The sequence below is a fragment of the Cupressus sempervirens genome, chromosome 7 (genome assembly GCF_028749045.1).
Source record: "Cupressus sempervirens isolate cs-2001-9-10 chromosome 7, ASM2874904v1, whole genome shotgun sequence".
In the NCBI taxonomy this organism is placed as follows: Eukaryota; Viridiplantae; Streptophyta; class Pinopsida; order Cupressales; family Cupressaceae; genus Cupressus; species Cupressus sempervirens.
In genome coordinates, this window is record NC_143124.1 from 180,101,673 (window position 1) to 180,129,495 (window position 27,823).

Below are 27,823 nucleotides of genomic sequence, written 5' to 3' on the forward strand. Positions count from 1 at the left end.
TTTCTAGCCATTGTATTAGGAATGAAAATCCTATGGAGATAGGTTGGTTTAATAGCCATGTTGTAAACCTTTAACAAGGTGCTAAATCCTTTGATAGGGTAACATTTCGAGTGAGTGTTTGTAAATCCTTTAGACAAGTCACTTTTAATAGGATGTAAAGCCTTTAACAGGGTAGGCCTTCCATAGGGCAGACCATTGGAAGTAGTCAAACTTTGTAACCTTAAACAGTTACATATTGCTATAGTGATAATTTGTGGGTGTCGTCCCTGCCCCAATTTTACCTTCTCATTTTGGAGAGTTTCTGTGTGACCAAAATCTTGCATTATCTATTTTCATGCATGTCTTTACTTTTATGTTAATTAGATATGTTAGATGCATGTGAATGATCTCAGCCAAAAAAACAAAGGTTTTAAAGGTTAAAATCTATTACTTTTGATTCACCCCCCTCCCTCTCAAAAGTAAATCTTCCCACCTATAATTTCAACATTAATTGATTCTTGCACTTCAATATATAATTATACCTCAACCTTTCCTCTAGATACTTTTGTTACATCTTGTTGATCAAAACCTCCTCATCAATCAACTAAGTGATAGTACTTGAAACATATAAGAAATTACCTTACCAGTATGTAGTAGGTTTGACATCAGTGACAAAATAATGATTGAAACACATAGTCTTCTTCAACAATATTTCTACTCAAATGATCTTTTCAATTAGATATCAACAATCTCCCTCTTTGGCATTGATGGAAAACCAAATTGATCAACTAGTCAAATAAATTAAATAGGTTAAAAGAGTAAAACACTACCAAAAAGAGAACTTTTAGTTGAAATTTCTCCCTTTATCAGCAACTTCTTCTTCTGATTAGGTTACAATTATATGATTCTCCTCTTTCATGGATTAGTAGAATATCATAATATCTCTCTTTTTGTTCTGATACTTCCTCTAATTGCTTTCTTCTTTCTCCCACTTTCTTTCTTTTAATTTTTTTATCTTTTGATGATGTACTCTCTCTATTGTTCCTCTTGCACTTGATTAGTTTAATGTATTTTCTCCCTCTTTGACAACAATGCCAAAGACATAAACTCAACACTTGGCATCTTTGATATATGTAGATATAGAATTTTGTAGGTTCTTCAATTTTTTCCCTTTGTCACCTTGCTTGTGATTGATTTGGAATTCTAGTTCTATGATTACTTTACGCAATCCCTAAAGTGAGATCCACTGCATCAATTTGTATGAAATGAATGTCAGCTTGTTTGATGCAGGGCACTCCCTCTATCTTTTACACAGCCTTTGATAGGGGTAGCACCCCTACTTTACCTCTTAGATACTCATAAGCATCCTTAGTTAATACTTTTGTGAAGATATCAACAATTTTCTCCTTTGTGTTAATATATTCCATCTTCACATCTTTATCTTGAACCAATTCCCTTACATAATGATACTTGATTGCAATGTGCTTTGTCTTTGTATGCATTACAAGATTCTTTGATATATTGATAGCACTTTGTGAGGCCTCACCCTGACCCATCATAGCATAGTTGATACTTTATTATTTTGATACTCATGACTCAATATGTTGAGACATTATCAGATACACTAAACATTATTGTACTATTATATGTTGTGTGATGTATTACTTTTAGATATTTGATTTCATTATTTAATATTTTATGAACATGTAAACTGATGGAGTAGTGTAGAAAGTGAATGCATAGTTAACATTTTGATTATGCAATTTTAATGATTTAGTATATGAGTAGAATGAGATTAAATTTTGATTATTTGAAAATGGATGTTTTAATTTGTGTGATTTCCCTGATATGTTGTATACATATATGCATGTGACCTTCTTGAGCTAATGATGTGTGCAACAAGTGTGCAGGATATTTTAGCTGAGAAATCTAATGGAGAAACAAAACTGAACCCTATGTGCCATTGTGAAAACCCTATTGTTCGTATTTTAATTGTATCATGAGATGTCTTATGCCTCTCGATACCTTGTTCTTTATAGAATTGTTCAAACTCTTCTAAGCAAAACTCACCACCATTGTCAGTTCTCACACACTTAATCTTCTTACTAGTTTGATTCTCTACAAGGGCTTTAAATTCCTTGAATCGACTAAAGATTTGTGTCTTACTTTTAAGGAAATAAATCCATGTCCTTCTATTGTAATCATCTATGAAAGATACAAAAATATAGACTTGGAGATTGAAGGAACTTTTACAAGACCAAATACATCAGAATGAATAAGATCCAAAACATCAGACGATTTGTGAGAACTAGAGTAAAACTGAACACGATTTTCTTTACCATAGACACAGTGTTCATAGAAGTCAAACTGGAGATTGCAATCATTTAACCCCTCAATGAGATTTTTTATTTTTCAGGGTTCTGAGACCCTTTTCACCAATGTGACCAAATCTCATATGCCACAACATTGTCTTTTCTGTAGGAAGCTTACCTTCCAAAGTGTTTGCATTGCCATCAGAACCAATAACCATAGAATTCTTCACTACTCATTTAGATGGTGAGGATGAAGAACTATTACATAGAGGAATACATGCATCTAGCTGAAATAAGGTACCTCTCCTAGTACCCCTTGCAAGTACTATCGATCCTCTCATCATCTTGCATCCTTCTTTCAAAAAAACTACTTGCACACCTACATCATTCAACATACTTATAGATAATAGGTTTCATGCCAAACCTGGAATGTGCATAACTCTATTGATTCCCTTTACTCATCCATCAGGAAATTTGATAGTGACCCTTCCACGTACAACTATCTTTAGGTGAGAATCATCACCCAAGTACACCTCTCGACCATTGAACTCTTCATATTTTAAGAACCAGTTTCCATGAGAGGTCATGTGAAAAGATGCACCCAATTCAACCAACCACACATCATCAGATGCATGGGCTACCAAAGCTACGATGAATGCATCACCATCTTCTTGAGATCTTTTTGAAGCTGAATTTGAGCCTTTCTTCTTCTTCTTCGGCTCTTTCTAGTCTTTACGAAAGTGCCCAGATTTATCACAGTTCCAACATTTTACCTTGGACTTATTGGAAGTCTTTGACTTCCCACAGGATTTGGATCTACCCTTATTGTCATACTTATTGTCATTTTTCTTCCCTCTTTCAGTGGATCTCCCACGAATAGCAAGGGCTTCTTTTTTCAAAATGGAAGCCTTTCTCCACATCTCCTTTGATAGCAGTGAAGACACCACATCATCCATTTTGAAGGTGACTAATGTGCTTCTGAGAGCCATCACAAGATGGTCCCATGAATTCAGTAAACAACACAAAAGTGTGTAGCAACGATCCTCCTCTGCTAACTTGACACCAGCTGATGTCAACTGTGCAGCTAGCAGATTAAATGCATTTAAATGATCCATTAAGTATCCACCTTCCTCCATTTACAGAGAGTACAACTTGTTCCTCAAGAACAACTTGTTCACTAGAGATTTGGCCTGATACACAGCCCCAATTCTTTCCCACAAACTATATGCGGTTTTCTCATCTAGAACATTCAGAAGAACTGCATCGGTTAAACATAGTCTTATGAGACCCTTAGCTGCATGGTCTTTGATATCCCAATCTGCTTGAGCTATAATTGTTTGTTTTTTAGTGCTTGAATTCGCTTCCCATAAGTCAGGATTTTCCAACATGTCTTCCATCTTGAGTTTCCACAACTCAAAATTAGTGCCATTAAATTTCTCCACCTCCATTCTTCCATATGATGAACTCGCCATCTCAATCTGCAAATATGATTCAGGATGCTCTATACAAGACTCCCACTCAACTTGAGATTAGCTCAAAAAACCCTACCCAACAACTAGGATCAAAAGTTGATCAGGCTCTGATACCACTTGTAAGGAAACTCAGGTTCAAAAACAACTTCCTTACACTAATCTCTGAAGAGAAGTATGGTGCAAATCCTATTAGAATCTTTTACACTTATAGATTCAATATCATGTGAACAACAATATTTCAGCCAACCAAGCATAAAGAAAATAGATAGAGAAAGAAACACATAACACAAAGATTTTCTGGTGGAGAAAAACCTTCCGGTAAAACAACCCCACCCCTCGAGAACCTGCATAATGTATTATCTTCAACACAAGGTTACAATACACTTGCAATGCAAGATAAACAATGACAAAAAAAGACTCTACTAGCAACTCACAGTACCAACAATACACTTTCTCACATTGCTTCACAACCCTAAAAATGCTTATAACATGCGCTTCACTTTAGGGCTACTCCCAAAGGTAACTGTATTAGGGTTTTTACCATTCTCCAAGAAAATAGAAACCCCAACCCCACAATTGGGATAGAGTGTATAGTACTCAAATTTATCAGTTTCCACATGTCTTCACATATCATTGAATCTTCCTAACATAGCTCTTACGTGTCATAGGAATCCATCATAGCCGTTTTAGCCATGATCTCCTTATACACAATTCAAGATGCTGACACATCAACATTATTTGCAAGAAATACATTTTACAAAACAAATAATAAGAATAGAAATTATCTAAGGTTGAGACACCTTATTCCTAACATGATCTAGCTGCAACTCAGGTTGTATTCCATGTGACTTAGGTTGCATTATTAGTCATTTTCTAGGTTCACTTTGTTGTTGCTTGGCTTCTACTATTTGTGGTAAAGTCATAGGTTCCTCCTCATAGTAAAAAAACTTTCAGTAATCTTCAGGCTCCTTATTGCTCTTTTCTTCACTTCTTTTGGAAACTTATTAATCTTCACATTGCACTTTCTATGACTTTGTGAGTAGAAAGACTCAAACATTTGTATGCTTTACTCTTATTGGAGTAACCTAGTAATATACATTCATCACTTTTTGCATCAAGTTTTCCTTTTCTTACATCTTTCAAGATATAACATTTGCTTCCAAATACTTTGAGATAACAAACATCAGGTTTGTACCCATACCATAATTTATAAGGTGCTTTGTCTATACCTTTCTTAGTTGAACTCAATTTAGTGTAATTTTTGTGTTGATTTCTTGTCTCTAGTATTTTGCTGCAACATTTTTCTCAATCATTAGTGTTCTTGCACATTTCATGATGGATCTATTCCTCCTTTTAGCTATACCATTCTTCTGTAGTATCCTAGGTGTTGATACATGTCTTTTGATTCCTTTCTCATTGCAGAATTCATTTGAAATGAATTCACCTTCTCTATCTAATCTTGGGCATTTCAGATTCTTCCCTATTTCCTTCTTAACTCTAGCCAAATAACATTTAAACTTTTGAAAAGCATCAAATTTATCTTTTAGGAAGATTATAGTCATCATCCTAGAATAGCCATCAAAAAATAGAATAAATTATATGTCTCCACAGTAACTTTCTATACCTATTGGTCCACAAAGATTTGTATGAACTAGTTCCAAAACTTCTTCAAAATTGAAAGAATTACTTCTAAAAATTATTATACTCATCTTTTTAAGTTGACATTTCTTACACATGGCCATCTTAGGTTTCTTCAGATTTGGTATCCCTCTTACTCTTTTGTTCTTTCTTATAGTAAGCATGTTATCAAAGTTAACATGACACATCATTTTATGTGATATCCAACTTTCCTCTATTTGAGCCAATAAACATGTATTTTTAGTGAGGTCTAGGTAAAACAAGTTATCTTTTGATTGATTTTCAGTCCCAACCAAGTTTCATTTTCTATCCAATAGCTTAGCTCTACCATTTATGAATTCTACCTTATATCCTATGTTGTTCAACTATGCCACACTAAGTAGATTATGTCTTAATCCTTCAACCTAGTAGGAAGTTTCACATTTGATTCCTTTAGTTAAAGCTATGAATGTTTTTCCTATTACATAACATGGTTCATTATTTCCAAACCTAACACTATTGGAATGAGTTAATGGGAAACAAGATATTGAGAAGGGGGGTGAATCGAGATCTTAAACTTTTGTCTTCAAAACCAATTTAACCAATTCACACCTAATTCATATCATATAATAGATCTCTATCACTAACATTGTAATGCTAAAACATAAATGAAATACATCACATCCATGAAAGATTTCAACACATAACCATAATGATTTGATAACCCATAAACACTTCAACACAAAGGTAAAACTAGGGTAGGTATTAAACCCAAAAATCTTCATTGTTGTAACAATAAAGTTAACCTATTAGGGTTAAAATGTTTGATCATAAGATATGATCTACCCTATGAGGGGTTTTCCCTGTTAAAAGATTTAGAGATTATTAGATCTTACCTTGTTAAAGGATTTTATACTTACAATGAAGTAAGGACTATGTTAGGAAGTTTACATAGGTATGTTAAACCACTTTGTTAAGAGATTTACCCTATCTTAATTAACAATAACTCATTCAGTACTTGAGCCTCAGTTTTCTTTGTAAGATTATTTAATTTGGGTCTCCTCTTTGCTATATCTCTAATCTAATCTCCTAATCTAATAACTATGTTCATTCCTTCACTGGTTTGATTTATTTCTATCTAATCTACTTTACAACTTATTCTTCACTCCTTCTCATGCACATACACTCAGTCATTCCTTCCTTCATACTTGCATAAGGATACTCCACTTTCTCTCTATCAATTCCTCTCTCTTATCCTCAATTCTGGGGTTAGAATCCTCCTTAAATAGATTTTTTATGAAGGTTCTAGATCTTGATCGATGGTTTACAATTCACCATATATATATATATATATATATTTGTTTCTTTCTCATTTTCTGATTGGTTGAATTGCATGCCTTTGGATCATTACTTTCTGAAATGATGCATGATTATCTTCTTAGCTAGCTCTACAAATATTAAATGTCATGTAAGATTCAGCAAAAATGGTTTACATGTGTTTGTGCCATTATGAACTTATATGTCAAAACTAAACTGCTTGGCACTTGAATTTTCTAATGCTCAGTCATGCATAATTATTTATGTTGTCACTCGGCTTCTATTTATCTTCTTGCTCAGAAATCATTAACTTGTCAATGTGCTCTATCTCAATGATATTTCTCAGCATGTACATGTGCATGGTCTCTATTGAATACTCAACAATCACTATCTTTCTTGGTATAACCTTTGTATGATCGGCTCTTACTAGATAACTTGGATGCAGTGATGAAATTGTAATTTTGCCTGGTAAAAGACTAAGTGTTTGGAAACTAATAGACAACATAGGCTTAGAGATCAACAAACAGTTCCACCATCATAGTGTTCTTAATGTTCAAACTTAGTTTTGTCACAAATCATGTGATCAAAACAACCACTATCTATGATCCATGTATAATTTTTGCTAACATCAAAGGTAAGTGTCATCTTTTCATTTTCCTCATTATTAGATTCATCCTTAACAGCAATATAGACTACTTATTCTTCATTATCATCACTATCAAAATCTTTAGCAATGTAACAAGATTTCTTAGATTTGTCTTTATAGTCCTTGTGTTGGAATTAAAGATAAAGTAATTGAGAGGGGGGGTGAATCAATTACTTACAAAAATTAATTGACAAATCCCTTAGATGTCTTAATGATCTAGATACTGCTTTTACTCAGTAAACAACTACTGTAACTTGGTAAATTAACCTATTACAATCATGCATGTAACTGAAAATAAGGTGAACACAAGAGACACCAAATTTAACGTGGAAACCCAATATGGGAAAAACCACCAAGTAACTAGTCACCAATTTTTCACTCTTCTAAAGTGAGCCCTATTAGGAGCCAACCCTGTTAAAGGTTACAATACACACTGTTAGGTGTGACCTTGTTAGGAGTGGCCTAGCTAGAGGTCTTTAGAACAATTCAACTGAATTGTCACCTTGTTAGAGGATTTACAAAATGGCTGTTAAACCAACTCTGTTAAGAGATTTGAAATCACTACTAAAATGGTTAGAAAGCAACAATGAATTGACCTGAACAAGATGCAACTAAATTTTCTGAATACAGGTCTCTTTTCAGCATCATTAGATCCTCCTTGATCAGATATGACTCTACTGTTCTTCAATGATCTCTGATCATTCTTCAAATTCGCTACCACAATAATCAGTCTTCATATCACATTGACTTCTCATATCTCCATACCATACTTCTTTGAATTCGCAACTTGACTTCTTATTTATACCATTCAGATTGTCAAGTCGGCTTATTTACATGTTACATTTACCAATAAACCATTCAATAGTCGGCTATAGATGTTATTCTTTAAACAAATAAATGTCCTTTACTGGCTGACCCTGCTCAGTAAAAACTGCTTCCAACAATTTCCAGAGTTAACATTCTTGACTCGGTTATCATTACAATATCTTAAAATCCTTTGGCTGTCGAGTTTACTTGGTAAGAACTACTTTTACCAAATTACCTTTGATGACCGAGTGAACTCGGTAAGAACTATTTCTGTCATATTTTCTTCAATTACCGAGCGAGCTCGGTAAGAACTGCTTTTGTCATATTTTCTTTGATTACCGAGTGAGCTTGGTAAGAACTAAATTTCTTTGATTACCTTGAAGGCTTGGTAACCAACTTTCTACTTGGTAGACACTGTAATCTATCTTTACTAACCTTTTGGGTTCGGTAGACACTGTCTATTGCCTTGCTAAACCTTCTGAGCTCGGTAGACACTGTCTATTGCCTTGCTGACCTTTTGAGCTTGGTAGACACTGTCTGATGACTGATATGAGATTTGTGTGACATCAAAGACAACACACAATTGAAAAATTGTATCCAACAATCTCCCTCTTTGGCATTGATGGCAACACAACATGTCATAGTAGAATGAAATTTGAAAACAAGTCTTTTAATGACAAAATTGCCTCTTACATATAATCTCTCCCTCTTACACAAACTCTTATTATTTGCAAATTTTAGAAAGATATGACAATATATATTCCCCCTCTTTGACAACACATGCAAAAGATAGCTCAAAACAACTTAATATCATTGTACTTGATGTACTGATTCATATGCAATGTCTTCATTGGTTTGCTACATCAACTGATAGATCTTAATTTCTGTTCCTATTGATGCATCACTAAAACTGTATTTTAGTGAACTTCAGATAGGAGAATGACCCCTAACTTAGCTCTTAGATACAATAATGCATCCTTAGGTAAAGGCTTTGTGAATATGTCAGCAATTTGTTCCTTTGTATGCACATATTCTAATCTTATTTTCTTTTCTTGCACCAATTCTCTAACAAAGTGACACTTTATGGCGATATGTTTGGTTTTTGAATGCATCACTAGATTCTTGGAGATGTTGATTGCACTGGTGTTATCACAAAACATAACAACTGGTTCTATGATTTCTTGCTTCATACCTTTCAATAATTGTTTAAACCACACAATGTTTGAGCAATTTACTACTACTGCAACATATTTAGCTTCTACTATGGATTGAGATGTACAATTCTACTTTTTGCTTGTCCAAGAAACCAACCTTTTTCCAAGAAAGAAATCTCCTCCACTTGTGATCTTTCTATCATCAATATTTCTTGCCCAATCTACATCAGTAAACACCTTTAAATCCAGTTTTCCTCCAATTTTATACAATAATCCATAATCTTCAGTTCCTTTCAAGTATCTCATGATCCTTTTGATTGCCATCATGTGATTTTCTTTCGATTTTGCTAAGAATCTTGCTACAATCCCTACTACAAGGGCAATGTCTAGTCTTGTGTGCACTACATATTGCAACTTTCCAATCATAGATCTATACAGTGTCTAATCCACTTCCTTTGATTCATCATCCTTGGTGATTTTTAATCCAGTACACACAGGAGTCCCAACTAGTTTGCAATCTTCCATACCAAACATTTTCAGTATCTCCTTGATGTATTTAGATTGAGTGATGTAGATGCCATTCTTGTTCTATTGAATTTGAAGACCAACAAAGAATTTTATTTCACCAAACATTGACATTTCAAATTCTTTGTTCATTTGTTCTAAAAATTCTTTGCAAAGATCATCATTTCCTATGAACAAAGTATCATCTACAAATATTTCTGCCAAAACAATCTTATTATCTGGTCCTTCCTTTATGTACAAATTGCTATTGTCATTAGTTCTTTGAAAACTAATCTGAATAAGATAGTTATGCAATCTTTCATATCATGCTCTAGGGGCTTGTTTCAGACCATATAATGCTTTATGCAACTTATAGACCATGTCCTTGTTTGGATCAACAAAACCTTCAGGTTGTTCAGTGTAAACCTCTTCCTCCAATATGTCACTGAGAAATGCTGACTTGACATCCATCTGATAAACTTTGTATCCTTTGAATGCAACATATGCAAGTAAGGTTTTGACACCTTCCAATCTTGCAATAGGAGCAAAAGTTTCTCCATAGTCTACACCTTCTTCTTGAGAGTATCCTTTGCATACCAGTTTAGCTTTGTTCCTTGATACCTTACCATCTTCATTTAGTTTGTTTCTGAATACCCACTTTGTTCCAATCACATTCTTGTCTTTGGGTCTAGGTACAAGAGTCCATGTTTTTTTCCCCTCTATTTGTTCTATCTCTTCATTCATAGCTTCAATCCAAATTTCATTTTCTAGTGCATCTTTGATATTTCTAGGTTCAAAATTAGCAAGTAAACAAGTGCCTTTTAACTTACTTCTTGTCATTGTTCCTTCTAATTTATCACCAATGATCTGATCTGGTGTATGATGCTTTCTAACATATTTGGCTAACAGGGGCTCCTTTCCTTTTGAATGACTTTTCTGATTTAGGTTGCTCAGGCTTGATAGATGCTAACTCGGTAGCTTCTGTTTGCAGCTCGGGTTATTGCAGCTCAGTAGATGCTGACTCAGTTTGAACTTCTTGTGACTCGCTTAATGAAGACTCTGGAGTTGAGGATTCTTGATTGATTGGTATACATGGTATTGTATCAGGTTTAATGTAAACAAATCTTCTGTACTCTTCAGGTTCCTTTTTGCTTTCTTCTTCTATTCTTTTTGCAAACTCATCAACTTTCACATGTGCACTTTCTATAACTTTGTGAGTAAATTAGTTCAAACATCTATATGCTTTGGTTTTGCAAGAGTATCCCAAAAATATTCCTTCATCACTTTTAACATCAAATTTACTTTTTCTAGATTCTTTCAAAATGTAACATTTTCTTCCAAATACCTTTAAATAACTTACATTGGGTTTGTAGCCATACCACAACCCATAGGGTGTTTTGAATGAGTCCTTTTTCAGCTGTACTTGGTTTAAGGTATGAAATACAATGTTGATAGCTTCCTTCCATTATTTGATAGCAATGCCTTTCTCAATCATTAAGGTTCTTGCACAATCCATTATAGATATGTTCCTTCTTTCTGCTATTCTATTTTGTTTAGGAGTTCTAGGTGTTGAAACCTGTCTTTTGATTCCCCTTTCAATGAAAAAGTTATTGAACTCATTTCAAATGAATTCACCACCTCTGTTAGACCTTAAGAATTTCAATCTTTTGCTTATTTCATTTTCTACTTTGGCCAAATACCATTTGAACTTTTCAAATGCTTCTGATTTCTCTCTAAGGTACATGACAGTCATCATTCTTGAATAATCATCAACAAACAGAATGAACAATTTTTCACCAGTATAACTTTCAATGCCAATAGGTCCACACAAATTAGTATGCACAATTTCTAGAACTTCTTCAGTCTGATAGTTCTTCCTTTTAAAACTAGTCTTTCCCATTTTACCAATTTGACAATTCTTGCATAGACCAACCTCAAGTTTCTTTATGTTAGGAATACCTCTTACTTTCCTAAATTTACTGATCTTTGTTAAGTTGTCAAAGTTTACATGACACAACCTCCTATGCCATAACCAACTTTCTTCGATTTGAGCAATGAAACATGAACATTCACCAAGTTCAAGATAAAATAAGTTACCTTTTGTTTGAGTGCTAGATCCAATCAGCTTTCCTTTGCCATCTAGAAATCTTGCTTTTCCATGCATGAATTTTGCTTTGAATCCATTATTGAGTAGTTGTGCTACACTCAACAAATTGTGATTTAGTCCTTCTACCCAAAATGCATTATTACATAAAAGTTCCTTGGTTAGTGAGATTCTTCTTTTTCCTTTTATACAACAAGGTTCATTATAACCAAATCTTACATTGCCACCATCATAATCTTCTAAGTATTCAAACTTAGTTTTATCACCAGTCATGTGATGAGAACAACCACTATTTATGATCCATGTATCATTTTTGCTCATATGAGAAATTAGTGCCATTTCCTCATCATTATCAGATTCATATTTTACAGCAATGTAGACAATTTCTTCTTCTTCATCATCATTAGAATCATTGGAATCTTTTGCCATGAAACATGTTTTCTTACCTTTATCCTTGAATGATTTGAAGTCTTTATTTCCATTGTACTTGTGACCTTTCTTTTCATCTTTGTTCTGCTTATTTGGGCACCTAGTAGCAATATGTCCAATTTCTTCACAAGAGAAATAGATTAGAGGAACTTTACCTTTGTATTTTCCTTTGCCTCTTGAATATTTTCTTGCTAGTAGAGCTTCAACCACTTCAAGATCACTATCTAAACTCTGTTCTAATTCTTCATCAGTTTCTGATTGTGGTTCCTTCATCTTTTTCCCTTTTTCTTTGAGTGAAAGCTTGGCTTCAAATGCTGATTCAAAATTCTTGGCTGCTGGAACATAGTTGTCATATTTGTCTAGCTCAAATGTAGTCAATCTTCCAACTATGGCCTCTAGATTTATTTTATGATTTGCCTCACATCTCCTTTCTTGAATTGCAGAAATTTTGATTGCATAAATAGGAAGTAGAGTTCTAAGAACTTTACTTATAACTTTCTCCTCACTGATATCTCCTCCAGATGCTTTGATTGCACTAACACATGCTTTAACTCTTTCAACATATTTTGTAATGTTTTCATCCTCTCTCATCCTCATTTGATCAAATTGCCCTCTCAAACTTTCTGCTTTGGCTCTTCTCACATTATCATCTCCTCCATAGATTTCTTTTAGCTTGTTCCATATTTCAAAGGCAGTTTTGCAATCCTTGATGTCATCAAATTCTTCATAACTTAGAGCAGATGGTATATCTATCATCATGTTATTGTGAGTCTTCTTTTCAGCAATATCATTGACATATAATGTACCAGAAGGTTCTTCATATTTTTCATCAAGGTACTGCAGCCCTGTATCACCAATGGAAGCCAGATGAAGCCTCATCAATCCTTGCCATGCTGAGAAGTTGTCCCTGTTAAGTCTTGGAATTTCCCTTTTGTAAGACATCCTGATCTTTAGCTTAGATCTTGAAATCTTTTCCTGTAAGCACCAAAAGCTCTGATACCAATTGTTGGAATTAAAGACAAAGTAATTGAGAGGGGGGGTGAATCAGTTACTTATAAAAATTAATCCACAAATCCCTTAGATGTCTTAATGATATAGGTACTACTTTTACTTGGTAAACAACTGTTGTAACTCGATAAATTAAACTATTACAATTATACATGTAACTGAAAATAAGGTGAACACAAGAGACACTAGATTTAACATGGAAACCGAATATGGGAAAAACCACCAAGTAACTAGTCACCAAATTTTCACTCTTCTGAAGTGAGCCTTGTTAGGAGCCAACCTTGTTAAAGGTTACAATACTCACTATTAGGTGCAACCTTTTTAGAGGATTTAATCACCCTGTTAGGAGTGGTCTTGCTAGAGGTCTTTAGAACAATTCAACTGAACTGTCACCTTGTTAGAGGATTTACAAAATGGTTATTAAACCAACTCTGTTAAGAGATTTGAAATCACTGCTACAATTGTTAGAAAGCAACAATGAATTGACCTAAACAAGATGCAATTGAATTTGTTGAATATAGGTCTCTTTTCAGCATCATTAGATCCTCCTTGATCAAATATGACTCTGTTGTTCCTCAATGATCTTTGATCATTCTTCAAATTCGCTTCCATAATAATGAGTCTTCATATCACATTAACTTCTCATATCTCCATACCATAGTTCTTTGAATTCACAACTTGACTTCTAACTTATACCATTTAGATTGTCAAGTCAGCTCATTTACATGTTACATTTACCAATAAACCATTCAACAGTCGGCTACATATATTATTCTTTAAACAAATAAATGTCCTTTACTGGCCGAACTTGCTCGATAAATACTACTTCCAACAATTTCTAGAGTTAACCTTCTTGACTTGATTAACATTATAATATCTTAAAATCCTTTGGCTGCCAATTTTACTCAGCAAGAACTGCTTTTACCAAATTACCTTTGATGACCGAGTGAACTCGATAAGAACTGTTTCTATCATATTTTCTTCAATTACAGAGTGAGCTCGATAAGAACTGCTTTTGTCATATTTTCTTCGATTACTGAGTGAGCTCGATAAGAACTAAATTTCTTTGATTACCTTGAAGGCTCGATAACCAACTATCTACTTGGTAGACATTGCAATCTATCTTTACTAACCTTTTGGGCTTGGTAGACACTGTCTATTGCCTTGCTGACCTTCTAAGCTCGGTAGACACTGTTTATTGCCTTGCTGACCTTATGAGCTCGGTAGACACTGTTTGATGACTATTATGACATTTATGTGACATCAAAGACAACACACAATTGAACAATTTTATCCAACACCTTGCAGTTCTTAAAGTCTTTCTTTCCTTTGAACCTATTATTTCTTCTCTCATCTTTATCTTATTTGTTTGGAAATCTTGCAACAATATGACCAACCTCTACACATAAGAAAAAAATCAATGGAATTTTGCGTTTGAATCTTCCTTTCCCTTTTGATACTATTTTTGCAAGTAAGGCTTCATTCACTTCAAGGTCTTCATTTGTTTCATCTTATTCTTCACTATCAACCTATTTGCCTTTTGAGTTTCCTCCTTTTTTGCCAAGAGTTAGTTTGTCTTTGAATGCAAATTCAAAGTTAATAAGATTAGGAGCATAGTTATCAAAGTTATACAATTCAAAAGTAGTCAATCTTACCACAAATGCATCCAAGGTTATATTTTTTTGGGATTGCATCTCATCTCTTGAATTCTTCAAACTCAAATTACATAAATAGGAAGAAGATTTCTTAGTACCTTGCTAACCACTATTTCATTTGTGATTGATCCTCCTATAACCCTAATTGCACTCACACTTTATTTGATTCTTTCATTGTATTGAATAATGTTTTCACCTTCTTTCATTTTTATTTGGTCAAACTTGCCTCTTAAACTTTCTTCCTTGGCTCTTTACACATTTTTATCACCTCCATAGACTTTCTGCAATTTTTCCCACATTTCAAATGTTCTAGGACAATCTTTAAGCTCATCAAATTTAGAATAGTTGAGAGAGAAAGCTATATCAATCACCATTATAATGTGATATTTTGTCTCTTTCATATGTTCCACAGTCATTAGTTTAGGTGGTGGCACATATTTTTTTTCCAAGTAGAATAGACTAGTATCTCCAATGCTTGATAGGTATAGTTTCATCATCTTCTACCATGCTGAAAAGTTCTTTGTTAAGCTTGGGAATCTCCCTTCTATATGACATTTGATCTTTAGCTTAGGTCCTTGAGAACTTTCCTGCAAGCACCAAATGCTCTAATATCAATTGTTGGAAATGAAGATAGAAAATGAGAGGGGAGGGGTGAATTAGTTACCACAGAAGAATTTTCAGTCGCTAGATGTCAAATCAAACTTTTCACTGATAATTCAATACTTGTCCAGCTTGGTTAAAACTGAGATATTCTTGTATCTTAGTTAACAAAGAAGTCTTGTGAATATTAATCTATTTTAACTTCTGGTAACTTTGTTGAAGAAATATAAAGCACAAAGAAAATAACATGAACACATATGACACCAAGATTTAACATGGAAACCCAATTTGAGAAAACCACCATGCAACTAGTTACAATATTTTTCACTCTTTTGAAGTGAGCACTTCTAGGAGGCAATCCTATTAAAGTTTAAAATACATATTGTTAAGTATGACCTTGTTAGAGGATTTACATCACCCTGTTAGGAGTGACCTAGTTAAAGGTCTTCAAACACTTCAATCTTGTGATGTCACCTTGTTAAAAGATTTGCAATATGACTATTAAGTCAACTCTATTAAGAGATTTCTTCACTACTACAATGCTTAGAAGGTAACAATAATTTGACCTAATTTATGAAATAACTTATTTTGTAGATTCAGATCTTTGTTATGGCTTGATCTCCAGATCCTTGCTAATCAGAATATTCTTTGCGGCTTATTTTTCACACTTGCCTACTCTTCCTTTCCCTTTGATCACATATCCATCTTGTTCCACATATATTTCTTTCATTTTCTCCTCACTACTTGACCTTTCTTATATATCATAAGCTTTGGCAAGTCAGCTTGATTAAGCTTTCAAATAATCATTAAACATCTAAATAGTTGACCTCAAGTGGTTAATTAATAGATAAGTGAATTATGCTAACACTCAGACAATACTGAGATTGATCACTTAGTTAAAACTGCAAGTCCTTTAATGCCTGACCATTCAATTAATAATGCAAGTTGGATATCCTTCATTTCCCAATTGCTCAGTTAACATTGAATGCCCTTCATTGCTCGACTACTTGGTTAACACTAAATATGCTTGGTTAATACTAAAAGTTCTTCATTGCTTGATTAATAGTGACATTTGTGTAACATCAATGAAAACATACAATTTAAAGAATTATTTCCAACATTACTAATAATGATTCGATATAAGATATACATTTATTTGATAGTCTTGGTGCAACTATACTCTTTGGATCACCAGAATGGTCATCCTTTCCATGACAAAATTCACCATTACCATCTTGATGGCTAAAATTATTATATGTAATGAGAGAAACATTTGGTCTTCCAAACATAACCTTGACAATAAAGTAGGTTCGACAACCCCTTTTATGAACAAACCTCTTCTTCCTTTTCATGTTTTGAGGATTTTCTTGTTTCCTTTTATCCTTAGGTCCAAAAGCACAATAATATATATTTATACACATGTAGATGTACTTTAATTATTAAATAAAAAGTATAAAATGATGCATTCAAGTAATTATCATTTTTAATTTAGGTAAACCTCAAATACATTTTGGTAGCATGGTCAGTAGGGTTTGTGAAGTTGAACTCTTCATGTGATTTACATATAAATGTTGTTTCTTTACCATCTAGTAAAGCTTCTCCTTTAAAAAAATGGGGGAGTCTTTCAAGAGGGATAGCAGCACCCAAGTCCAACACATGAGCATTATGATCTCCAATAGGTGTCCACTCAAGTTCTACACTTGAAATTTTTTTCCCCTGATTGGGCACATCTTGTATAGGTAATTGGATAAGTGATTTCCATTTAAAATTTCTATCCAGTCTAAAGAATATTTAGATGGTGAGTGAGCCTCTATCTTATTTAGATATGTTATGACAAATCTATAGATATCATTATATTCTTCATTCAAAAAATTAGCATATAAAAATAGCATAAATAGATTGTTGATTCTCACATCAATGAAAGGATTGCTCAATCATTTATGCATCTATATCTAATAACTTTCGTTCTAATTTTATGATCTCATGATCTAACAATGAGTGACATGATAGTATAAGTATATATGCATGTGGAAAATCACTAAATTATTTATGTGAGTTATTTTTTCCTTTATCATTTTATGATATGTTTCTACTACTCTTTGTTAAAACTTGCCTATAATAATGTACACTTTCCTTTTGATTATTTTTTCATGTGGTGTTTTATAATTTTCTATATTGACTAGAAGTTTAAAATCTATGGTGATATTGTCATTATGATTCAAATTTGATGTCTACTTACATTTATGTTAGTCAAAATTAAATTTAACTTAAAAGTAATTGAGAAAATTATAATACATCCTCACATTAAATTTAGAATTATAAATATATACTCATATTAAAATAAAAATATTTATTCTAATTTATTAAAATATATTATTCAAATTTATTTTAATATAATAACCTAAAAGGGATTATAAATTTTATATTATATAAATAAATAATAATAATAAAATAATTTTGAATTTTTCTTCAAGCCCCCTTCATCTTCATTTCACTCAAATATTCTTTTGAATTTTTGCTACATTATGATTAGGGTTATTATTCTTGCGGCTTGTTGCTTAGCCTATAAATAATGACTCATAGATAAATTTTCTATCCATGGCTTGGTCACTGCATCTGTATTGCCTACTACCAGATCACTTGCACCACTTCTCGCAAGCTATGTCCTCCTTTGTGGCAATAGAAATTTTGGGTTGATAATTGAAGTGAATAATAATCAAACTCAATAGCCAAAGATTCTAAGAAAATAACAGGGAACGTCAAACAATAAATTGACAACAAAAAACCATTATTCTAGATAATTCTTTAAATGCAAAGTGAAAAATATAAGGTAGAGAAGATTTTATGAAGTATGTGAAAGTTGTGAATGAAAATATACAATGAATTAGACATGCAAGGCCTTTCAAAAAATTGGTGCATGTGGTGATCAATCCAAAATAGACTCCGCAGGCATTTAAAGTGCATCTAGTGCTTCAACAAAGAACATCACAATGAAGATTTAGTAGAGAAGTAGATAAGATTGGAATTCTTGATACCAGCACCCCACATGTCAATGTTTCTCCCGGTGTAGATCTTCGATTTTTAGTTAAAATATTGAATCCATTTGAAGCTTTAACTAGTTATGATGATTTTAACAAGATTACTTCTCTGTAGGCAAAATACAATAAGTGGATTGGTAATAAAAATGCAAGTGTATCCACTCAAATGCTAATAGAAAAATTCACAAAAAGATTAGGGTTGCGGCCAGTCACAAAAGTCAATAAGAACAACAAAGTGGGACCCAAACTGGAAAAGAACCAGGCCAATCCATCCCAACCCTCTTTAGATCAATATAACGCAAGTCAGACTCTAGTACCTCCTCAAAACATTATTGAAGATGATCTTTTGATAGCAGACAACACATTGACTAGGTATGGGTTTTGCCCTAATATCAATTTGTCCACTCCAAGCTTAGACAAACAAATTTTCTTCTTTAATCATACCAAATATGCAACACATAATAGTTTATCTCTCTATTCCTAGTAGAAAGGATTTCTTGCTAGACCTGATACTAGGACCCATAGAACCAATCTTAGAATGATAGAAAATACTAAACCCAAACCACATATTAAATCTGCATAAATCCCACCAGATCGCAGGAATGCACCCTCCATTTACCCATGCCATTCCCTCATTCAAACCCTTATGAAATCGCAAATCACTAATGATAAATTTGAACAACAAATTTTGGTTATAAGCAATCAAGTCAGTGAAGAGTGATGGTAGGAATGTCAGAAGGTTGGTGTATTTGCATTTTGGAATGGGCCAAGATAGGAAATGAACAATCTAATTGGCTGGATAAAGGAATCCTATAAAATTTAGTTAAGTATATCTCACCACTCTGATAGATTGATATATATTCATTGCAGTAATGAGTATGTGAAAAAATATTTACTCTTTGTTTTTGATTGCTATTATAAAGGTTATGCTATCAAATTCATTGAATGGATGTCGGATTGTAAGGAAGAACAATTAAACCTTTCCATGCCAACCTAGATGACCATTCAATCATTACCTCCTAAACTAATGCATTTATAGATTCTTAGGAAAGTTGGATGTTCTATTGGTAATTTGATAGGAATAGATGCTTCTTATAAATATTGCAATACTGTTAAATTTTTTATTAATGATAAGAATAAAAATCTAAAACATAATACGATTAAGTTGATCTCAAATTTTTTTATATATAAACTAAAATATCTTAGATTTGAAGATAAAATATCAGAAATAATGAGATTAGACAATGAGAGAAAGATATCATTTAAAACTTTTCAAATGATGTCAAATCTTAAGGATATCTTCCCCATGATTAATATTAGAAATAAAATAGAAAAAGGGGGGAAGATCATAAATGAGATAGATTGTGTGGAACTTAGTAAGGTTACATAAAGGAAAGTAGAAACAAAATTGGAGGATGGGGAAAGTAGATTTGGTAAAATAACAATTACAACTGCTACTATAGAAATGGGTAACAGTTTAAAATCGACTCCCAAAAAAGATCAAAAGAAAGGAATGGAAATACTACAAGAATCAAAAGGAAAAGAGGCTCAAAACATAGAGAAGGAAAAGATTTTAATTCCAAAAATTAATAAAGAAACTATTCAATTATTAAATATGGAAGAGGGTAAGGGCTCTACCCCACAGATGACTCTAGAGCATACATATGCAGATCAAAATGATAAAGAAATCAATAGGAGCAATTAAGAAATAACATAAGTTAAGATTTCTAAAATAAAGAAGTTAAGGATAGTCAACAACAACAAAATATTAAGCAAAAAAAAGAGGAAAACATAGAAAAGTAAGAGTATTAAGGATATAAATGGGAAATAGAAAATGCCAAGAAAGGAATTGAGATTCCAAGAGGAAAAGATATTGGAGAATAACAATCAGAATCTTGAAGAGGCAAAAAACAAACTTCTTATCACTGAGGAGTCTCCAAAACAAAGAAATTCTAAATGCTTAAAAGGAATAATGGAAACACCACAAAGAAAGATAAAAGAATTGGTGAAAGAGAACACAAACACTAAAAAAGAGGTAGTAAAATGATGCACCAAATTTTGGCTGACACCAACAACAACTCAAGAATCTCCTTTCTATAAGATGAGTCAGCACAATACAAAGGGAAGTATCAAAGTAAGACAAAAGGAATTATTATACAATATTTTTACAACTTCCTGAATAATGATGCACCAAAGAATGAACATATGGAAATGATAATTTCAAATGACACAGAGAAGGAGAACCTAGAACTATTAATTGATGAATTTATCCAAGTTTTTAACTTTAATAATATTGATAATAGAAATGACTTACATAAAGACAAGTTAATACAATTAGTACAAAAAATAGGCAACGATAATTACACATTTGACTATTTGAGAAGAGACATGCTAATCATTGAGGATGAAGATAAGAGAAATAGAGTCTTACAAACAACTGAAACTAGAACAATAACAGATCAAGGAGAGGATATGGAGTTAGACAGAACATGTTGCAATCCATCCTTTGTAGATGATACTTGAATAAAAGGAATCAAATGAGACTGGTAGAACAAATAATGAAAGAATTAGAAAACAAAGAAAAGTGTGAGAAAGAGGGAAAGCAATTTGAAAATTCTTTAAATGCCTAAGAGAACATAAAGTAATTGGGTATTTTGATGAATCAAGAAGGGATAAATTCCCCTAAATATGGCATAGTGAAAGCTAAAAGAGGAAGGAAGTTACTGAAAGAACTCAGAGAAGCAAATTGTCATGCAAGAGAACAACAAAAGATCAACCAGTTACTTAACATAGGGAAGGGGAAGATCCTTCCCAAGGCAGCATGAAGATCACTACCTCGAATGCTAGGGGCTTAAATGCATCTATCAAGACATGATTACTAAAACATAATTTAAAACAATTTGATTATGAAATTATAATGATACAAGAAACAAAAATGAATAAGGAAGAAGGAATTAAGCTAGAAAAGATATTAGGTAATTGGAACGTTAATTTACTTGAATCTAGAGGATCCTTAGCGGGATTAAAAATGATTTGGAATCCTAGGAAAGTAAGTTTAAATGTAATACACTTGAATAATTCTTGGATGAGTAGTAGAATTAAAAGCATAAAAATGAACTTACAACTATTTTTAATAAACATATATGGACCGACCTAGAACATAGATAAAAAAATGCTATGGGAAGAAAAAAGTATAGTTATTAAAAACCATAGGAATGAGCACATTCTTATAGGTGGAGATTTTAATACTATCAAAAATTTAGGTGAAAATTTTGGAGGTGTCCAACAAAGTTCTCAAGCATCAATGGAATTTAATAAATGGATAGACATTAATAATCTTATCGATATTCCTATTAACAATGGTAAATAGACATGGAATAATAGAAGGAAAGACTACACATTTATAGATAATCACTATCCTGTTAGAATTGAATTTAGAGAGCCTACTAAACCTATCAAAAACCATTTTAAATGCAAAAAAATGTGATTTTCAGATAAAAATTTCATGGAACTCATAAGAAAATGGTGGAATCAAGGCAATTTTAAAGGCTCCAAAATGTACATATTTGTATCTAAGATGAAAATGATTAAAGAGAATATACTTAAGTGGAATAAAGAACAATTCAACAATATATTTAACGAAAAAATAAACATCGAGGAGAGCCTAAAAAAATTAAACACAGAAGTAGTTTAAAAAGATATGAATAACGAGACATTTTTCTTAGAAAAAGATCTACTAGCAAAACAAGAAAACATTATTGCAAAGGAAGAAGCCAATTGGAGGCAAAAATCAAGATAAAGATGGTTAGAAGAAGGGGCCCGTAATACAAAATATTTTCATAATAACACTAGATACAACAGAACAAAAAGAAAAATTACAAAAATTAAAGATGTTTCAGGTTCTATTACTGAAAACCCAGAGAAAATAGCAATGATATTTGTAGAGCATTTCAATAAGCTATAAACATACCAACAGTGGTTTCTATAGAAGAAAATAAAGCATTAAATGCACCCATATCCTTGGAAGAATTCAAAACTATTCTATTCAACATGAATCCTAATAGTTCACCAGGTCTAGATGGATTCTGGGCTTTCTTCTACCAAAAATGTTGGGATATTATCAGAACTGATCTCTAGAAAGCCATTGAAGGTTTGAGAAATGGAGGATCATTACTTTTAGAAATTAATAATACCTTTCTCACCTTAATACCCAAAAAAGATGATCTTGAAACCCCAGGGGATTTGAGACCTATAGTTTTCTGCAACACCATTTATAAAATCATATCCAAAATTTTAGCAAAATCAAATGAAACTAATTTTACATAAGATTATATCGGAAGAATAAATAGGTTTTGTATTAGGAATATCAATTCTAGATGGGATAATCATTATACAAGAAACATTACACACAACCAATAAGAATAAAATGGAAAGCATGTTCATGAAATTGGATATTTAGAAAGCATATGATATGGTTGATCGAAGGTTCTTATGAAAAATACTAGAAGTCTTTAGATTCTCAAACCAATGGATTAATTTTATATACCAATGCATTTCAACAAGTGAAATTTTAGTTCTTATCAATGGAACTCCTGAAGGATTCTTTGATACATCAAGAGGAATAAGACAAGGAGACCCCCTATCTCCATTCCTATACATCATCAAGGTAGAAGCCTTTGGTAGAGCAATTTCCAAAGCCTACTCAGATGGTAAAATTAGTGGAATTTTAGTAACTATGAATGCTCCTAATATAACACATCAACACTATGTAGATGACACCATTCTATTATTAGAGAGTACAACAAAAGAGGCCCTAAACTTCAAATCAATCATTCAATAGTATATGGAAGCTTCAAGGTAAAGAGTGAATGCTAAAAAATAAAAATAAAAATTCATTAATACTAAACCTGAAAGAGAAAACCAAATTTGTAATATTTTGGGTTATACCTAAGAAAGAACTAGAGAACATTTCCATGTAAATACCTAAATACCTAAGAAAGAGGAACATTTCCATGTAAATACCTAAGAAAGAACTAGAGAAAGGTAATAAAACTAATAAGGGTTGGCATAATATTCTTGAAAAAATGGATAAGAAGATAGGAGGTTGGAAAGATAAATGGTTAACAAAAATTGGTAAAGCTATAAAGATTAAAGTAGTCTTATCAGCCCTTCCAACATACCCTCTTTCTGTCACGTCCCCTATTTTGCCCCTTAGAATTTAATAATAAAAAACAAAATAATGAATTGATTTAATAATAAATTATATTATAATTTATCATCAAATAGTGTCAATATAATAATATAATATATAATTTTTAGATAAAATATTATTATATTATAATATAGATTTTTTTATTATAATAAGAGCAATTATATAAAATAGATAATTAAATAATTAGTCGAATGTATCATCAGCATCAAATATATCTTACTAATATAATAAAATAAATATATTACAACTAAAATATATCATTAGTAAAATGCACATCACTAATAAAAATAGCAATAGTAAGTTATTAATTATTTAAAAAATACTATAATCAACTATTAAATATAAATAATATATGCTAAATTAGTATCTAATACAATGAATATATAGTTATAAATTAATACAAATCTAATGGTAAAATAATGAAATAATAAATAATAACTTAACATAAAAAAATCTATGATTCAACATTTTTTTAGAGAATACCCGACTATGACCAAATGTTACCTGTACAAAAGAAGAGATGTCACTGGTCAAACCGCTGAAGTCATGTCTAAAGACACTAACATGGAAAAAAAAGGATTTTTTTTGGAACATAGCAGACAAGTCTAAAACCACACTAAAATTAGTAGGTAAGGAGGAAAGCTACTAAAGAAAGGATATCAGTGACCCAATCGGCTTCCTCATAGACAACAATAAGAGGATAGTAGATCAATAAGAAGTTTTTGTAATACTCTTGAAGGAAGCAATTACTTCATTGGCACAATTCAGTTGTGGAATCTTAAATACATTATCAGTGTTATTATTGAGAGTATTATAAATGCTAGGGGAATATATCTATATCATCAGAGCTTGAACTTACATATCATTAATTACAAAATTGGAGAAAGAAGTGTACATCAGTGCTTAAATGAAGGAACCATGCTAACACATTTAACAAGAGGAATTGGTAACTACAATCTAACAAGGCATTAAGATTACAATCCAAAGACATATATATATAAAATAGACTTCATAATCATTGAGATGACAGATATAGACAAATTACGATACAGTGATATTAAACAAAAGGAAATAAAATATAATAGCCGAAAATAACAAGTGTAGTTTAATAAAATACTCCCACTTCCAAGTATCAACCATATTGATATTGCTATAGTTTCAACAGATAATAGTACTACAAGTATTTGTTAGAAATTGTTCTATATATATTTATATCAAAGGAACTTTCATAAACACAAAAGTCCTTGTAAATTAATTTTTCATCACCTAAGCATTAGAGTTAATCAAACTCTATAATTCATTAAAAAAAATGTATTGAATATAGAGGAAGTCCTTGAAATTAAATTTAGAAATTTTTTCCCTTTAACATATAGGATTGGGAAAGGGACATTATAGTGGTATCAGAACATAATCCTACCATCCTTTGAAGGTGTATGAAAACATACAAAAGGAGGAAAAATAAAATTACAATGAATGACTTAGCGAATGAGGTAAGATCCTATATGGAGAAAAATAACCAAACCAACCAAACCATATTGAATGAAATGGAAAAATCAAATCAAGCCCTTCTCCAAGCATTAGAAAATATGAGAAATTCTATCAAGAATTTGAGAGGTCAATCCAACCAGGCAAGAGAGACTAGCTCCACTTACTTAGAAAATAATAATGTATTTTCTACAACTGGAATACCACAACTGTCATTCTTACGTAGAGTAGAACTACCGAGAGAAGAAGATGGAATAGAACAACCAATGACTAGGACTGAAGAAATTGCAAGAGCATACGCAACTCTAGCACTAACATTAGACAAGTAATATCTTTCAGAGAATTTTGTGATGATAAAGTAAGGGAGACATCCAGAAGGACTGTAAATGAAGAAATCAAACATAAAATCAATAAAATTAAGCTTCCACATTTTGATGGTTAAAAAAAAATTACGTTGTGCAAATGGTTGGAAAAATTAAAAACATTTTTTAATTTTAAATCCCATGACAGAAGAAGATGCATTACAATTTGCTATAGTGCATCTAGACGGAGTAGCACATGATTGGTGGACCCATGGGAATATCTCATTGGGACATAAAGATGTAAAATCCTATGAAGAATTCTCCCAAAAGCTCATGAATAGGTTTGGTGATAAGGACATCAAATTGTATTTCCAAGAACTAACTCAACTTAGACAAACTGGAATAGTGGAAGACTATGCTCACAAATTTCAAGAGTTGTTAGTTATGGTTCCAGACCTTTCCCAAAAGAGGCACACTCATATATTTATAGAAGGATTAAAAGACTCCACCAGGCACTCTATTAAACCACATGAACCACAAAACTTGGAAGAATCCATTAGAAAACCAAAAATGGTAGAATCTAATTCATCAAAAGAAAGATCTAAGAATTTCTTGACAAAGATAGAGCATAGAAATGAAGACTCGTGCAAAGACCAGAGAGAGAAAGAATATTATTTCTGCAAACCAATTTGGAGTAAAGGACACCAATGCTTGAGTAAGGAAGCCCAAAATCAAGAAGAGGATACATTGAAGAAAGACATTTGTTTCAGATGTAGAGGCCCTTGGGAACATGGACATAAGTGCAACAAGAAAAGTCAACTCCATGAAATAAAAGTAATGCATGAAATAAATAATGAAGAGACTTCATACAAGAGTGAAAATAGTTGTCAAGAGAGGACATGGGAATAGAGAATCATTGAACCTTCGAGGAAGTTAAACTTTTCAGGAAATGTAAATATCAAATAATACATATATGTCCATATTTTTGTGATTATTAATAGAAATTTAATATTCAATTTAAATAAAAGGAAAGAGTGGCAACTAAGGGAGATTAGCTAGGGAACCCTATTGCAATAGTATGTTAGGGAGAACTGTGGTAAGGACACCTTATTGCTTTGTAATTAAGGGAGAACTGCTAGAGCACCCTATTCTAGAATTAGTTGAAGGAGAACCGCAGAGGGCACCCTATAATAGTGATAGTTAAGGGAGAATTGCTACTAGGGCACCCTACTATGTTGTGATTATGGGAGAACTGCTAGGGCACCCCGCTATAGAGAAAATATTTTAAAGATCTTGGGATGAGATAAAATCACACCTAGTATTTTAGAACCGATAATTCTAATAGGATATCGCTCGTAACCTAGGATGAGATAAAATCTCTCCTAAAGATTAAATAAAGGACTGGGGTAAGCAAAGTCTCTCATAGGGTACAATTTTCAAGAGTCATCATGGAACTCTAGTATTTCAAGATAAGTTCTCTCTTTTAAATTGATCTTAGACATATGTTGGGTTGGACTGTGCCCTTGCCTAAAACTCTGAATGATCTACTTAAAGGTTGGCCCACTAATAGTAGTTGTTGTATCTATGGTAACCTCTAGAATATTTGTCCTTCCATACTTGTTTGGGAAGTATGGAAAGAAAGGAATAGGAGAATATTTCATGATCAAGATATAATAGTTTGTGAGATTGCTAATAAAATTGAAGCCTGTATAGTTGAAACATTAAACTCTCACCTTAGGAAAATTTTGAAAGAGGAAGGGTCATTTTCAGAATGGGATGGTTTTATGAAAAAAAGCTTGGAAAATCTAATTAACCCTTCGCTTATGTATAAAAACAAGAATAAAGAGGCAAGGAACAAATGTAGGTGAATCCCACCCCTGATAGGATGGACCAAATTAAATTTTGATGGAGCCTCGAGAGGCAACCATGGTATTGTTGGAATAGGATGCATCATTAATAATGACTCTGGCAATTGGATCGCTAAAAGGGCTAAATTTATAAGATCAACCACTAACAAAATCACTGAATTAGAAGCCCTTCAAGAAGGTATCCAAATATGCCTGGATCTAAGTATATCAAAATTGATTATTGAAGGAGACTCGCAAATTGTCCTAAATGCCATCAGGAAAAGGGAGACACCAAATTGGGTTCTTAACTCCAAGTTGGAAGAAGTACTATATAT